Raw genomic sequence first — 16,962 nt, forward strand, 5'->3', positions numbered from 1 at the left:
GGTCCAACCCCTAACAGAGAAACTACTTGCAATTAATACCCACTAGCAATTTCTCCAATGGAATCTTACTGGGTATATCAACTATACCCCAGGACATGCCCAGGAGTAGTTGGCCAACCCAAATGAGTTTACTGTTTCTGGTTTTTGTGTTTTTTTGTTGTTATTGTTGATTTTATTGGGGCTTTTGTTCATTTGTTTTTGTTTTTTGGTGAACTTTTTGTTTTGTTTGTTGGGGATTTTTTTATCTTATTGTTTTGCTTTGTTGTCTATTTGTCTTGATTGTTGTTTTTTAATTTCGTTTTTGAAAAATAGAAAAAACATAAAGGTTTGTGAGTAGGAAGGTAGGGAGAATGTGGAAAAAGTTTGGAAAGGGGAAAACATGATCAAAATATTTGTCTAAAAAAACTTAAATAAGCTAGCTCCCTGCCGCTGCCCTTGGTTGTGGGGTTGTGCTTGGCACCAGGCTGCAGTCATCATGAACTTACTTCAGCTGGTTTGTGACCACTGGCTTCCTCTTTGGATGTTATCTAGACAAGAGAGATGATGAAAAGCTGACTACCTTCCAGAATAACAGCATGCTATTTCAAAGGGAACTGAGGTCCAATGAAGTTACTTGGAAGTAAAGACTGGTTAAATCACAGAATGATCACATTTTAAAAGTTGTAAAAGCAATAAAAACATTTATTATTTAGATATAAAAACTTAAAGTGTGACTTGTCTTTATTTTAAGAAAATATTCATTTTTTTTACTTAATTTTGTGTTTGTTTGTATTCTTTTTAAACTTTTATGACATTCACAAATTCCATAGACTTCAGTGTCCCATCAGCCATGGACCAACTCTTCCCTGACCACAGCATACTCATCCTCTGTGCCTTTGCATCCCCAGCTCATCTATACCTTAGCTAGGCTTCAAAAGTGCCCTTGCCCATTGCATCAGCCTACAAGGGAAGAAGCAAAAGAGAGGGGTGAACTGTCTTGCAAACGCTGTGAAGACCTTATGACCATTTGAATGCATTATGAGTGGCCCTGCCATGGTCTAGAAAGACATGTGCACCATTGAAGGGATCTGGGGCTCAAGTAGATAAATACTTGTCTCATTAAAACACAACCTGGGGGTTCAGCCATGCTTAAGAAACTAGACAGAGATGGTGACAATTAAATTCCAATTTAGGATAATTGTGTTTTCTTGTGTGTGTGGGTTTAAAAGACAGATTTTTTTTTCTCATTTACATATTAGCCATTCATGGAGCCTTTGCCGAAGGGATAATATACACAGCCACTACTCTTCCTTTAAGATGAGTCACTCAAGCTATTGCCCACACTTCTAGTTAGTGCTCAGTGACAGGAGTCCCAGCAAAAGAGTAAAAGATGGTGCTCAAAGGCCTGGGGAGATGGCCCAGTTGGTAAGCATTCGCTGCACACACATAAAGACATGATTTAAAATCCCTAGTAACCATATAGAAGTTGGGAATGTGCTGGGCATGGTGGCACATGCCTTTAATCTGAGCATTTGGGAGGCAGAAGCAGGAACATCACTGTGAGTTTAAGGCCAGACTGATCTGCATAGTGAGTTCTAGGATAGCCGGAGCTATGTAGAGAGATCCTGTCTCATCCTCCCCTCCCCAAATCTGAGAGTGGCCACCTGTATGAGGGCTTTCTAGTCAGCCAGTCTAGCAAGTTCATGAGATCCAAGTTCAGTGGCAGACCCTGTCTCAAAAGATTAAGGTGAAGAAGCAATTAAGGAAGATATCTGACCTCTGGCTACCATATGCACACACATTTAAGGATACACACACACACACACAAACACTTCTCAGGGCTGGTAAGACTATGAGGTATAAAAAAAGGTTCCTTGGAGCTGGTTCCCCACCCCCTAAAATAAACTAATGTAGTTAAAAGTAAAAGAAGAAAAAAACCGCCAGGCAGTGGTGGTGCACACCTTTAATCCCAGCACTCAGGAGGCAGAGTCAGGTAGATCTCTGAGTCTGAAGCCAGCCTGGTCTACAGAGCAAGTTCCAGGACCATCAAAAATACACAGAGAAACCCTGTCTTGAAAAACAAAACAACTTGGATAAAATACTTAAAAATTTAAAGTATATGTTTAATGGTAAAAAGCTACAAAATAAAAAGTACATGGGGTCAACTAAAACATTTTCCTAAAACCTTTGTAAGGCAATGGTGTTGGGAAGCTGGGAAAGGCTGTGATCAAACTGGTATGCTTAATGAAAACAAGGCAAAAAAAAAAAAAAAAAGAGGAAAGAGGCAAACCACCAAAGAAATTATATATCACGGTTTATTTTTTCCACTACAAATTTACCTTTAAATTATCAAGAAAAAATGTTTAAGAAGTAGTAAAATTAGCAAATTATAAAAACAATCCTCAACAGATACCATTTTAGTTACTTTAAAACCATACCGGATGAGGCAAAAAATCAGTTTTGCTAATCAATCACATCATAATGGAGTTACGAGTCTACTCTTGCCTATCAGATGGGCAGAATTTCCTTTCAGATTGCTTGCTTACACTCCAAGTTAGCAGCCTGATTTATGCACAGGTCCTAGGAACACACCCTGCAGTAGCCCTTTTTGGGGGGGGGCAATTTATGTCACCTACTTCTGTCATCAGATTGTAGATATTTAGGCAATGGCCCACTAATGTTATGCCTAGTGGTTATCATAAGAAAATAATCAATGACACAGAAATATTTATTCAAGGTGCTCACTGTAGTTCAGTTTTAACAGAATATTGTACAATTTTAGCAGAAGATTGGCTACACCATAAACATTCAATGGGTAAACACTGAAGTTTATAGGAATTATGAAAAGGTCATAAATGCAGTATAGTGGTATTGTCATAAACATCAAATTTCTAGATTCATTAAGAGCCTGGGGTACTGCTAATGATATATTACGTGCTGTGGAAAGCTATGAGTCAATTTCAAATTAAAATAATGTGTGTCTGTGTGTAGTTTCTCTTTCTCTCTGTGTGTCTGTTTCTCTCCGTATCTCTCTGTGTGTGTATGCATGTGTGCTTGCATGTTTATACAAAGTAAAAAAAAAAAAAAACTGATTTATGTAAAATAAAATGTCAGTCATGCTTATCTCTCGGAGTACCAAGCCCACATACCTGTTGCTAAAGGTGAAAAATTTATGTCTTCTCAAGAGAAGCAAGTGTATTGGATAACTATCGTTGTTCCAGAACCTTTCTGCTTGTCCTGCCACAAATGTGCATTACATGTGTAAAAGAGTGCCATTTTGTCTGAGGAAGCCCATTTGCTTGTATTTGCTTGTACTCTGCCTCTAAAATGACTTCAATATGAAAAGGAAGTAGACTCATTATAGCACAAATATGAAGAACAACATCAAAATCTATAATGTGAATTTTTGTTTGCCTAAGGGCAAACTTTCAAAATCTAAACCTGTGCAAGCTGATGAGAATGCAGCTCACACAGAGCCTAGTGATGAGCTTTGATTTCGCACATAGACTCAACACATGTGTAGGGATCTCTGTGATTTTACCTTAGTGCCCAAACTCAGGATATAATCTTGTTTTCTGCCTTTTACTTTATACCTTACCCTGAACAAGTGTCAAAGAGTGACTGTCCCTTCAAGGAAGAAGAAATCCACTGTTCTGTGTAGCCAACAAATACTTTCCTAATCTAATGTGGTCACAGACTAATTCTTTCTGAAGACATTTTTCTGTTACAAATAGCTCTACAGCAAGGTATTTCTCAGACAGGTAAGATCTGGTGGGCTAAAATGTTCTGTCATTGACACTGATGGTACCATTTCGATCACCATTCCCCTCCATCTTTAACGTCCTGTTCTCTGTGAAGATCCTTAACTGTTTAACTGTCCCAGAGAATGTGATTTCCAGAACTCTCTCCTCAGGAGCATGGTTAGATTGCCTGTATTCCTCCCTCCCACATCATCTTAGAATATGCTACTTAATATCTACACATGTGGTTTATCTGTTCAGCATGCTGGTCACTGTCCCTTCCCTGGATTGCGAGGGACACATAGTAAGGGCCATAGCTGCATAGTCATTCTAACATCTATCTTGGATCAAGCAGACTAAACAATAGTAAATTAAAAAGTCTCCTGGGGATTTTCATAGAAGACATTTATATTAGTCTGCTGAGGACACTTTGATAAAACACCAGAGACAGGCTGGCTTAAGTAGCAGGTATTTATTTCCTCACAACTGTTGAAAGATGAGCAGGTAGACTTCCCATCCTTGCTTGTAGATTCTTGTCTGGGCCTTTCCTCCATGTGTGTAAAGGGGGAGAAGAGGTTTTGGTCTCTTTGCAACTGATAATTATCCTAACACAATGAATGTTACTTGTTTGGTATAAGATGTGGACTGTATTATTTCTCCTCAAATGCGTGTGTCAATATTCTAACTCCGGGAACCTCATACTGCAACAGTATTTGAAGACAGGATCTTGTAAAGAGGTGACCAAGTTCCAATGAGACCATTATGGTGGACCTTAACCCAATCTCCTTGGTGTCTTTGTAACCAGAGGAATTAGGTCACAAGATGCATTGCTCAGAGAAAAGGAATGTGGTGTGGCCTGGGAGGTCCCATCTACCAGTCAAGAAGAAAGGGAAGCATCCACATTGCCAGCACTTCATTTTAGACATCCAGCTCCCAGAATTGTGAGAAACTAGATGTCTGTTGTTAAAGCTGCTGACCAGTCTTATGGGACTGTTTGAAAGTCAGGTGCCTTATGCCCTGCTTTGGGGAAAACTGAAGACTAATTATACTTGAGACAGTGTAGCCATGAGAAAAGGTACACTGGTCCCACTTTACAAGCTTGCCCCTCCCCTTTTTTGCACTGTCCCACTCCTGCTCACAGGACCTCGAGAAGGTGTGATTTGTGACCCCACATACCTCCACACCAGCCATGAAAGCTACAGCTTTACCTTTATCTGGGTTAGACGAGAAGGGACATTAAGAAGGTTTTGCAAATATCTCAAAAAGGTGAATGAGAATAAGAAACTGCCTGTGAGTGGAAAGTGATGGAATCTGGACTAAGATACCCTTGAGCGACCTTGCAACCCAGTGGGGAAAAAGATTATAGGATTGTAAAGATGCCCTTGGCAGTATTTCGTGAGGGAGAGAATTATGATTACACCTCCATGAGGTGAACCTCCTCAGTTAACTAGTGACACCCACTGCACACCTGTTGTCTCGCCAAATTGTACCCTAGAAAAGAGACAGAACAATTTGCCTAACAGTAGCATATGACCTGCCACTGGCTGGCTTTTGGCATATTTATTGTGCTAACCTATTCCCGGGCTTCAGATATCAGGCAGTTTCTGTTTACATATTTCATATTGAATTGAATTAGATGATAAATGAGTAAGGAGGTTATGGTAGCACGGTTTTCATAAGGATGTAGCCACTACCGTGCTACTGATATTTCAAATGCAGGTACCAATAACATGGAAGATGCCCCTCAAAATAGTCTTTGTACAGCCTCTGTTGTCCTTGGAATAGCTATCGGTTCCTTGCTGTGATCATCCAAAGGTGGGTGCATTCTGGTCCAAGAACACTCAATGATATTATGCCAGGTCATGAAGATTCAAATCCCCTTATCATAAAGGAAGGAGGAATACGGGAAACATTGATTTCTAATGAGGGACTCTATAAGGTTACTGCTTTTAAGTTACACAACATTCCTGAGTTTAAAAAAAAAAAAGTGCAGTTCAGAGACATTACATCATTGGTCTAGGACAAGGTCATGATTGATCCAGACCTGTTTTACTTTTCAACTCTTGCTCTTACTTTTCAACTCTAGCTCTTTCCAGCAAAGCTCCTCCCCATCCCTTTTTGTCTTCAGATGGCCCTTCACTAACTGTCCTCTACCAGGCATGAGTGATTCACGTGAAATATAGCTGGACACAATGTATTCTCCTTTTGATAGGTGTCAGGCCTGTGAACACATTCAGAGGATCAAAGAACAGAGAACAACCTCTTACGTGCAGCAAGCAACGAGATCACTGGCCTCACTTAAAAAGCAGTGCTCCTGAAGGTGGGGAGATGGCTCACTGGGTAAAGTAGTTACCACCTAAGCATGAGGAGCTGAGTTCAGATCCTCAGAACCCACATAAAAGCTAGCGTTAGATGGTGTGCCTATAACTCCAGTGTCAGGTAGGCATACACAGGAGGATACTGGGGATTTGCTGGTCAGCCAGTCTGGCCAATTGGTAAGCTCCATGTTTAGTGTCTCAGAAAAGAAAATGAAAATCAGTAGAGGAACAAATTCAGCTTTGGCCTATGGTTTCAACACACACACACACACACACACACACACACAAATGCTTTTATGGGTAAAAGGAAATATCCATATTTTTTTTTTTCAGGAAGCCTATGTATGTGCTGGACACATTTCAAAGCATGGTTAGTTTAAGGTGTACATTTCTGAGCATGCTCAGTTTAAGGTCATGGAGCACATGTTAAACACTTTGGGGTGTGCTAAGTTTAGCATTATAATTAGGCAAGTTCACTCTAGGATCTGGAAGAATAAGTCAAAGTCACTCTGTGACCTTGACTTCAAACAGTTGTAGGTAAAAATCAGAAAGAAAGAACACCTTTAAAGGTTGGTAGTCTTTTAAAGGGACAGCAGCTTCTTAAAACAAGGAGAGCTGAAGTTTATCTCAAATGGCACCTTCCTCACACAGAGGCTGGAGGGAGAACTTTCAAAAGACGCGGTTAAGCCAATCCTTCCTGAGCATCTGCGTATGAAAGGCTGCAGTGGGAGTTTTGGTTTCTTTAAAAACTCTGTTATGTTATGTAAACATGTTTTTGTTTTCATCCCAGGTGTGGGATATGAAGCTGCTTTAGATTTTCTACAGCAGCAGACTATTTGCCTTGTGTGGGCTGTGAGAGGGGCGTGATCTTTACCAGCTGCAGATAGTTTAGTTCTGGGGACTCAGAGAGGGAACAAATGCCAGAGCCCAGAGAAAGAAGGGGAACGCTTGAAGGAAGAAGGTGGTTGCTGCTTCCCCCTGTGCAGCTCCTGGTTGCTGCTGTTGCAGTCTGATGAGAAGAAAGTGGGAGATATCGCCAACAAAGATTGAACTTGCCCTGAGGAACTATGTCCCTAAATAGCTGAAAGTAATCTAAAGAGACATACACTACCCCTTACCCCTCTAACCTTCTCTTTCCTACCTAGCAGTGGCAGAATGGAAGGGATTAGGGTGGATAAGGGTTGGAAGGGAGGTAGAGGTATAAGAACCCCAATAAAATAGATTAAAAATACAGGCCACTCTCAGAGCTCTAGAGAAAACATCCTATTATCAAATGCAGAACACTCTTAAAGGAGCTTTGGAGTCTGAGGCTGTAATACAGTTGGAAGAGTGCTTGCCCAAATGTCTTAAGACCTGAGTTCTCTCTCCAGTACTGCATGAAACTGGATGTGCTAGTATATGCTGGCAATCCCAGCTCTGATATTAGGAGATCATGAATTCAAGGTCATCCTTGGATCCACAGCAAGTTCAAGGGAGGCTGGTTGGGCAACATGAGAGAGTATCTAAAAACAATAACAGTTATAAATTTTAAAAGAAGTTTAGAGGTTGTTATCTAAATATTATTTTTTTTATATATTTAGGGCTATACGTAAGATGTTGAGGAGAATCAGTCTCAGCAAAAGATCTCTAGGCCCAGATTTTTTTGTTCTGTTGCTCTCATTGTGGAGCTCCTGTCCCCTTCAGGTCTTTCTATCTCCCCCTTCTTTCATAAGATTCCCTGCACTCTGCCCGAAGTTTGGCAGAGTCTCAGCATCTGCTTTAATACCCTGCAGGGTAGAGCCTTTCAGAGGCCCCTCTGTGGTAGGCTCCTGTCCTGTTCCCTGTTTTCTCCCTCTTCGGATGTCTATCCTGTTTGCCTTTCTGAATGAGGGTTGAGCATCTTACCCAGGGTCCTCCTTCTTGCTTAGCTTCTTTAGGTGTACAGATTTTAGTAGGTTTATTCTATATTATAAGTCTAATATCCAGTTATGAGTGAGTATATACCCTGTGTGCCTTTCTGCTTCTGGGATACCTCATTCAGGATGATCCTTTCTAGTTCCATCTATTTGCCTGCAAATTTCATGATTTCCTTGTTTTTAATTGCTGAGTAGTATTCCACTCTGTAAGTGTACTACAATTTCTGTGTCCATATTTCAGTTGAGGGACATCTGGGTTGTTTCCAGGTTCTGGCTATTACAAATAAATGTCCTACAAACAAGGTTGAGCCAATGTCCTTGTTTTATACTTGATCATCTTTTGGATATATACCTAGGAGTGGTATAGCTGGATCTTGAGGTAGCAGAATTCCTAATTGTCTGAACAACCACTAGAAATCAATTGGGCGCTTTCTCAGACAAAAATAAATAATTTTTAAAAGATGTTGAGAGATGTTCTATGGCAATATTGTTCCCTGAAATATTTCTTTCATTTTTATTTAACATGAGATCTACTTTTTTAATTTTTTTGAGATTCTAAGTACAAGATTATCATCTTACACCTGTCAGGGTGGCTGTTACTAAAGAGGAAAAGACTCTTTCTAGGCCAATAGCTAATTTGGGAAAAGCATTTACCGTCAAGCCTCAGTTTAATCCTAAAACCTACATGGTGAAAAAAGAAAACTGACTGACTCAGCAAGCTGTCCTCTGACCTCCATACTTGTGTCATAGTGCCTAAACATACACATATACAAATGAATGAATGAATGAATGAAGGCTAGAGGGATGGAGAATAAATAATATTTAAAATATATATTTGTGCCAACACAGATGAAACTAGAGGTTCATGCCTAGAGGGCACTGTGTTAAGTGAAATAAGCAAGGTACAGAAAGGCAAATGTAAGATGATCTCACACACAGAATCTAAAACAGTTGTAGACACACAGACACAGAGAGTTGAAAGCAGAAATCAGGTTGAGGAGGGAAATCAGAGAGAGGCTGATCAAAAGATATAAATTTTTCAGTTGGACACAAGGAGGAAATCCAGGAGATGCTGATTGCCATAGTTAAGCAAAGCTCCGCACACTTGAATAGGACAATGGTTCATGTCGCGGTGAACAGAAGTGTGTAAAGGAATAGGTAGTTTGGTCAGCTCAATTCAGCCATTTCAGATAGGCAATTCTCAAAAAAAAAAAATCCTGTTATATATAATAAATAAATAATATTTGTCACTATAATGAACTGCAAAACAAAACAAACAAACAAACAAAAAAGACTGAAGGATTATCCCCTCCCTCTAGCTAGGCAAAGGCTTCCGGTAGAGCAGCCCCGAAAGGAAGCTGCCTGAGGATGCTTCCTGTTTGCCCATGTTCCCCCTTGCTGGAGTGTTCATCTCACTGTGTCTGTTCCTGCTGTCAGTCTTTGCTGCTGTCTGAACCCAGATTCGCTGTTCCTATGTGGACTGAATAAAGGAGTGTGCTTGTGGCTCTAAGGAAACCCTTAGATCTTCGGCAGGAACCCCGAGGTCTTCATTCGAGACTGGAACTTCTGAGGCAGCTAGCTTCATTGGCTGAGCACATCTGGTTCTCTGCCTCTGGAGTACATGTAGATAGCCACTGCCGAGCTGCTCAGCTCATAACACGTAAGCAAATGTAACACATCACCTCTGGAACATACACTTATCTATCAGTTTTCTTTTTCTGTAAAACTCTCATACAGACATGTCTAAAAACGTAATAAGGAAACCTATTGCTTTATCAAATTAACCATCATTTGTAACAACAAGAAAGGAAGAAAACTGTAAGTGTTGGTAAAGCTGTAGGAAAAAACAGGACATTTGCACACGATTGCTAGTGATGTAAAATGATATGACTACAGCATAAAACAATATGAAATGGTCTCAAAAGTTAAAAATAAAACCATGAAATCCAGCAACCCCACATTGGAATGATTAGCTAACAAAATAGCAATCAAAAACATGTTGATGCTTCCATGTCTGTCCCTGGAAGTAAGAAATTGACAATAGGTGAAAGACAGCAAAAACCCAAAGGGTCACTGACAGGCGAAGGGATGAAGATAATGTATAAGCATGCAATGGAATACTATTTAGTCATAACAAACAGTAAGTTCTGCAAAGCGCAGGAGCAGGAGTGTATCGGGAGCATAGAATGCTAAATAAAATAAGACAACCACTGGAAGACAAATCCTTCATTAGTCCACCATTGCAGCACTTATAACAGTCAAATGTGCTAAATCAAAAACTGAAATAGTAGTTACAAGAGGCCAAGTAAAAGGATAAGTTGGAAGATAATCATCAGTAAGCTTCTGAAATAGTTTTTTCTTAATTCCCTTACTCTCTCAATATGCATGCATATCCAGGTACATGCATGCACACACGTGTGCACACACATGCACAGATTTTGTTTTGTATACTTCTAACCCCCCTATGTTCTAATTGCTGCTAAACCAATCTGAGCAGGTGAGAGCTTAACCAATTACTATCATTTTATTGTCAGTATCACAATTGTGTGTTTACTCAGCAGTGGCCCCTTTCTGACATTTAAGATGGTTCTAACCTTCCCGATGGTGAGTGCTCTCTGTCACGAACAATTCCACATTTGGCTAAGGCTGAGGATCTGGCTTGCTTCCATGTATGTGGACCTATCTGCATTGCCCACGTGGCACGCCTGGGTTGGCTACCCAGAGGCTATTTAATCTGTGGGCTGGCTTTCCCCAGGGTCAGAGGATTGTTCAAGGTTCCTGAATAAACTGCATTGAAAAAAAAAAGATAGATAAATAGATACATACATATAGACAGACAGACATATACACAGAGAGATGGATACTTAGATGATAGATAGATAGATAGATGTTTTATACATACATACATACATAGATACATACATACATGAACAGATGGATAGATGGATAGATAGATGATGAAGAAGATACATACACGATAGATAGAAGATGATAGACAGACAGACAGATAGATAGATGATAAATGATAGAAACAGGGGACAGAGAACCAGAAGGGCATATCATCAGTGCTAGAGGCAAAAGAGCTAGCCAAGTAGTGCTTGGTACTGCCCGGGAGACTTTGTGTCTCACTCCCATCATAAGGTTGACTCAGTAATTCTGCTGTATGCCTTAAGGCAGGCAGAAGGAAAGATATTGGGAGGAAAAGAATACATCACATGTGGACAATAGCCACCACCACTTTTAACTTGAAAATGCTTTCCTATTTTATCAGATCCTTTAAGCTTAGGTAGACAAAACCCAGTAAGAAAAATTTACTTTTTGGAAGGTGGATTTGCTTACCAATAAAAAATAAAATAACCCCCCCAAAAAAAAGAAAGAAAGAAAGAAAGAAAGAAAGAAAGAAAGAAACTCTCATTTACAGCCAAGTGCAGTGTGCTAGATAGTGCTGAGCCTGGAAAGGTGTGAATCAAAAGAAGACAAACCTAAGAAGCTTGTCACATAGGATTCAAAGTGTTCATTGTGTAGGGGTGCAGGACACCTTCAAAGATTGGATTTTCAAAGGATTAGACAGCAGTTAAGAATTGGTGACAGTCCTCTACCATTATAGGGGTCATTTGATACATCCCGCTGCTCGCTAGGATCATCCAGAAAGCTGGAACACACACAAGAGAAACCTAGTAAAGAAGCATCATAAGATTGAAAGGAGTCCTATGAATAGAATGGAAGGATGGTTGTTATCTTTGGCTGCCAAGAAATACAGTCTGGTGATTTGATATGGCCCCATAGACTTACATGCTTGAGTGTTTGGTCTTAGGGAATGGCACTCTTAGGAGGTGTGGCTTTGTTGGAGTAGCTGTGGCCTTGTTCAGGGAAGTGTATCACTGTGGAGGTGGGCTCTGAGGACATGCTCAAGCTAAGTCCAGTGTGGCATAGTCTCCTAGTGCCTGTGATTAAGATGTAGAACTCTTGGCTCCTCCAGCACCATGTCTGCCTGCACGGCACCATGCTTCTCGTCATGATGATAATGGACTACAACTCTGAAACTGTGAGCCAGCCACAATTAAATGTATTCTTTTATAAGAGTTGTCTTGGCCATGGTGTCTCTTCACAGCAGTAAAACCCTAACTAAGACACAGTCCATGGAGGACTACTGTAAAATTAACTCATAGAGTCCTGAATATTTAGCATATGCAAAATATTCGGGTAGAAGGCATTCCATAGAGAGTATATGTGAAGCTACATATCTGGCATTTGTGAATACACCTGATACAATATTAATCATTATTAATATTATCAACTTTTAGGGTTAACCTAAACAGATTTTGTTCTATGGTACAAATGTAATTATCAAAAACAAAATCACCAAAGTATACAAATAGAAGGTGTAAATACATAATTCTATTATGTAACAGTGAGTGTCTTAGCTGATAGAATTATGAACACAGCTTTCCTCCTCTTAAATATTTTCCATATTTTCTTAAATGAGAAAGTAGCTTTTTTTCCACTTCTAACCAGGAATGTTTGCTAACTACTCAGAAACTGGTGAAAGAGGACAATAAGTTCCAAGCCAGACAGTTGTACAGAGTGACTTCAAGGCTGACCCACTTAGCAAGACCATGTCTCAAAACACAAAGTAAAGAGAGGGCAAGGGACGTAGCTTAGTCATAGTATGGACTAAACCCTACGCTCAGGCTCTAGAACAGACAGAACTCCTTCTGGTCTCCTCTTTAGGAAAGCACATCCGTTTCTTCTCATGTGTTGCCTTAGCTACTGTTCCTGGCATAAATTCCTCATGGCTCAGGCCAACACACAAGGCTGAGAAGATGCAAAGTGTGATGCAGCCATGAAACAAATCTTGGATTTGGGAGAAGATAAATCACTGAAAATGCAGTGGCGAACTCCAGAAGCACCAGCAACCGCTGTGCCAGTGCCTTCTGCTGTGAGTATCATTGTAAGTTCTATACCCCCTCAGAGGAAGTACAGACACCATCTTCTTACAGCAGAATGGTCAAGACGCAATAACCAATCAATGCATCTGTGCCAAGTGATAGTATAAATGAGCCAAATTAGTGGTATTTCAGAGGCATTCTGGTGGTTGTGGAAAAATAGACAAGTGTTGATATTAAAATTGTTGTAGGACACTAACCTTTTTGATAATTATATTAAAAATACTAAAATGTCTAAAAATGATTTTATATTGCTTTAAAATCTCTTCATAGCCATTATTTGACAGAGTAAATTATCTCAATAGCAATAGCAGTAGGATGCTTGGAGCTTGTAAGTGTAATGTGACAGTGAAATGTAGGGTAAATACCTGTTGTCTCAGCACTTTAGAGGCTGAGGCAGGAAGTCAGTGGCAGCCTGGGGAATACAGTAAGACCTGATAGCAAAACAAAGGTTACCCAAACAAAGGTTACCCAAGTATAATGTTTATGTCTATGGCCATATATAAGTTAATAAATTCTCTAAATCACACTTTCTTGAGTTAAAAAAGCAGCTTGCTAAGAGACATAATAATTGCAATGAAATAATTAATATAAAGCAATGATATAGGGTCTGATGCATATAAGATCTTAATAAATGGCAATAACTGTTGGTCACCATTTTAAAGCTAGCAGAACTTAGCTTAAACTTTTAAAATCAGTCCCTTACCTGTGAGAGCCACGGATGTCTACAGTGAAAAAACACCCAGAAAAGCATACTACCAGGAAGCCATGTGTACCCACAGGAGACCAACATGTGTTGTACCAGGAAGTTATAGCTTTGGATCTTAAGGCACTAACATATTTAAGACTCTCCTGTGATTCCATTTTCAATACTAGGATGAGCAGCTTGAGCATCTGAGGACATTAAGCAGTGAATGTGGATTTTCCCAGCTCTGTGTCCTTTGGAATCCAAGCTGCTACTTGTCTGTGCTGGAATGAAGATTCGTTTTGGCATGGGTGAGATTGTCTTCCTTCCAGATTCTTCAGGATTTAGCATGCCAGCTACTAATGGGCTCCGTTCTCCATGCTAAACCCTAGAAGTAGCATATGGTGGAGTTGTATATCCTTTCCAAGAGAACCAGCTACCCTTCCTCTCCAGTCCTAATCCTTTTATAGAACAAGACCTAGATGCATGGTGGGTTTTTTTTTTTTTTTTTTGCATTTCTAAAGATTTTAATCTCTATGGTGTGGAATAACAATATTGAGAGCTCAACATAAAAACTGGTCATGTAATGGAAAAACTCCCAGACCTGGCACAAACAAATGTGGAACCAGTCTTTGGCAACATTTCCTCAAACAAGATTAGGTTCAATTCCCATAGAGTTAATACTCCCACTGAATGTGGCCTCACAACAGCATTTTAAAAACGATAAAAGGAAACAAGCCAACAGAAAGCTCACAGCTATAACATGAGTAAAATTTGTTTTCTAACACTTCAAACTTACAGAAGAAAATGTTATGCTATTAGTTGCAATAAAATAGTTATGTTTAAGGCCATTTAATTTTTAAAAGAGGAAACATCACAATAAAAGAAGACAAAATAATCAGACAAGTTGGAAAATAAAATAAATGAAAATATAGATATGAGGATTAATCTCAATAAAAAAATAAATGGCATATATAACCCAACTAAAGGGAGGATTTCTGAATTGGAAGGAAGCTATGCTGAAAAGACTCTAAAGAACAGAAGGTGCTCCATTTTAGAAAGGCTGAAAACTAAATAAAAAGTTTGACCTATCTCTAAAGTGAGTAACACAAAACCAGAGTAAATGGGGTAAGTGTAGCATGTGCTCTTTCAAAGAAAATATTTTGAAATTTTACATGATTGAAAAAAATGAATACTCACTCTTTTGATACAGCATATTGAGTCCCAAGAAGGATTGAATAAAAGAAAATACTAACTAGGTCTATAATAGTAGGAAGAGATAATAGCGTACAGAATGCTGACATGAAGACAGAATGTTAAGCCCTTTCCAGGTAAGGTTCTTTCTTACAATGTGTAGCAGTTAGTGCAGAGACTCATAACTTCTCAATAAGCTGAGGATAAGTGACTGTTGAGTACTTAGCCCTAAATGGGCATCTATTTTAACCTCCTTCAAGGTTTATGAAACATAGAAGACAGGGAAGAAAGAACATAAGAGCAAGACTGTGGGGGAAAGTGCTGTGAAGTACTGTACTCTGCACCCGTGAATTCAGTGAAGCAATGATCACCTGCACAAGATTAAGCCAACAAGATGAGCCGATGTTCCAGCAAGCCACAACAATTCTACTCACTGCATTAGCAGAAAGAATGGGGGGATATGAAGGCAAGAGTGAGACAGATGTGTTGAGGCAGTATGTGAGAGGAGTGGTAAGAGGGAATAAAGGCAAATATTATCAAGATACAGTGTATACCTGCATGGGATTGTCAAATAAATAAAAGATTTTTTAAAAGATAAAGTTTTAGAAAAAAATTAACGAAGGAGAAAAGATATTTTCTGCAAAGGTCTTCAAGTGGAATGACAGCAGATTTCATATCAGTGACAACAGGCCAGAAAACAGTGAAATATTTTGGTGCAGAGGTTTAAAAATTACTATCTTCTATAATGGCTACAAAACTTCATAGTGAAACAAAGGTGATCTATGAGCTGCCACCTGAGCTCCAACATTCAGCCCAGGGTTTTGCCTGCCTTCCTGGGGAGGCTTGCTGTGCTCCCAAAATATCCAGGTTAAATCCCTCCCACTCAATCCTCTACCTGCTGGGTCCCCCTTGGGCACAACCTGCAGCCTTGAGCTGACTGTCCCCTGAGCTCCATCATCAGGCCTACAATTCTACTTATTTCCAGAGAAGGCCTGCAAGGCCCCAGAACATTGAGGTTCATGTAGGGCACAGTCAGCAGAAGTGAGCAGGGTGCTGTTACCTAAGCTCCATTGTCAGGCCCATGGCTCTGCCTGCCTTCTACAGGAGTTCTGCCAGACTCAGAAACATCCAGCCAACACCAGAGACAACCATATGGCTAAAAGCCAGCGAAAGAACACAATTGACAAGATGCAGGGCAATATTGTACCACAGAGCCCAACTATCACACTACAACAAGCCCTGGATATCCTAAAACCCCTGAAGCACAAGAAGATGACCTTAAATCCAGTTGTATGAAGATGAAAGAGGAAATGAGCAAATCCCTTAAAGAAATATACGAAAATATGATCAAACAGGTGAAGGAAATGAATAAAACTGTTCAACACCTGAAAATAGAAATAGAAGCAATAAAGAAACACAAACTTTAGGAATTCAAGAAATGAAAAACCTAGAGAAGAGAACAAGAACTACAGATACAACATCACCAACAGAATACAAGAGATGGAAGAAAAAAACTCAGGTATAGAAGATAGGATTGAAGAAATTGAGACAACAGTCAAAGAAAGTATTAAATCTAAAAAGTTCCTGACATAAATCCTTCAGGAACTCTAGGAAACTATGAAAAGACAAACCTAAGAATAATAAAAATAGAAGAAGATTCCAGTTCTAAGGCCCAGAAAATATTTTCAACAAAATCATAGAAGAAAATTTCCCCAACCTAAAGAAAAGGATGACTATAAACATATAAGAAGTTTACAGAACACTAAATAGATTGGACCAGAAATGAAATCCCCACTGCCATATACTAATCAAAACACAAAATGTGCAAAACAAAGAAAGAATATTAAAAATTGCAAGAAAAAAAGGGCCAAGTAACATATAAAGCAGACCTATTAAGAATTCCACCTGACTTCTCAACTGATATTCTAAAAGCCAGAAGGGCCTGTGCAAATGTCTTTCGTACACTAAGAGACCAAAGATGTCAGCCTAGACTACTATACCTAGCAAAACTTTCAATCACCATAGATGGAAAAAACAAGATATTCCTTGACAAAACCAAATTTAAACACTATCTATCCCCAAATATACCTCTACAGAAGATACTAGATGGAAAACTCCAACCCACAAAAACACAGAAATAAATAACTGCACACCAGCAAAAACAAAAGAATGGAAACACACACACACACACACACTACCACCACC

General features: G+C 39.5%; 1 pseudogene; it reads left to right on the forward strand.

The window, feature by feature from the left end:
• The first annotated feature begins 475 nt into the window (after positions 1 to 475).
• On the forward strand, positions 476 to 623 carry LOC132647045 (NADH dehydrogenase [ubiquinone] 1 beta subcomplex subunit 1-like; annotated as a pseudogene).
• Positions 624 to 16,962: the final 16,339 nt, after the last annotated feature.

The sequence above is a fragment of the Meriones unguiculatus genome, chromosome 14, assembly GCF_030254825.1.
Source record: "Meriones unguiculatus strain TT.TT164.6M chromosome 14, Bangor_MerUng_6.1, whole genome shotgun sequence".
NCBI classification, from domain to species: domain Eukaryota; kingdom Metazoa; phylum Chordata; class Mammalia; order Rodentia; family Muridae; genus Meriones; species Meriones unguiculatus.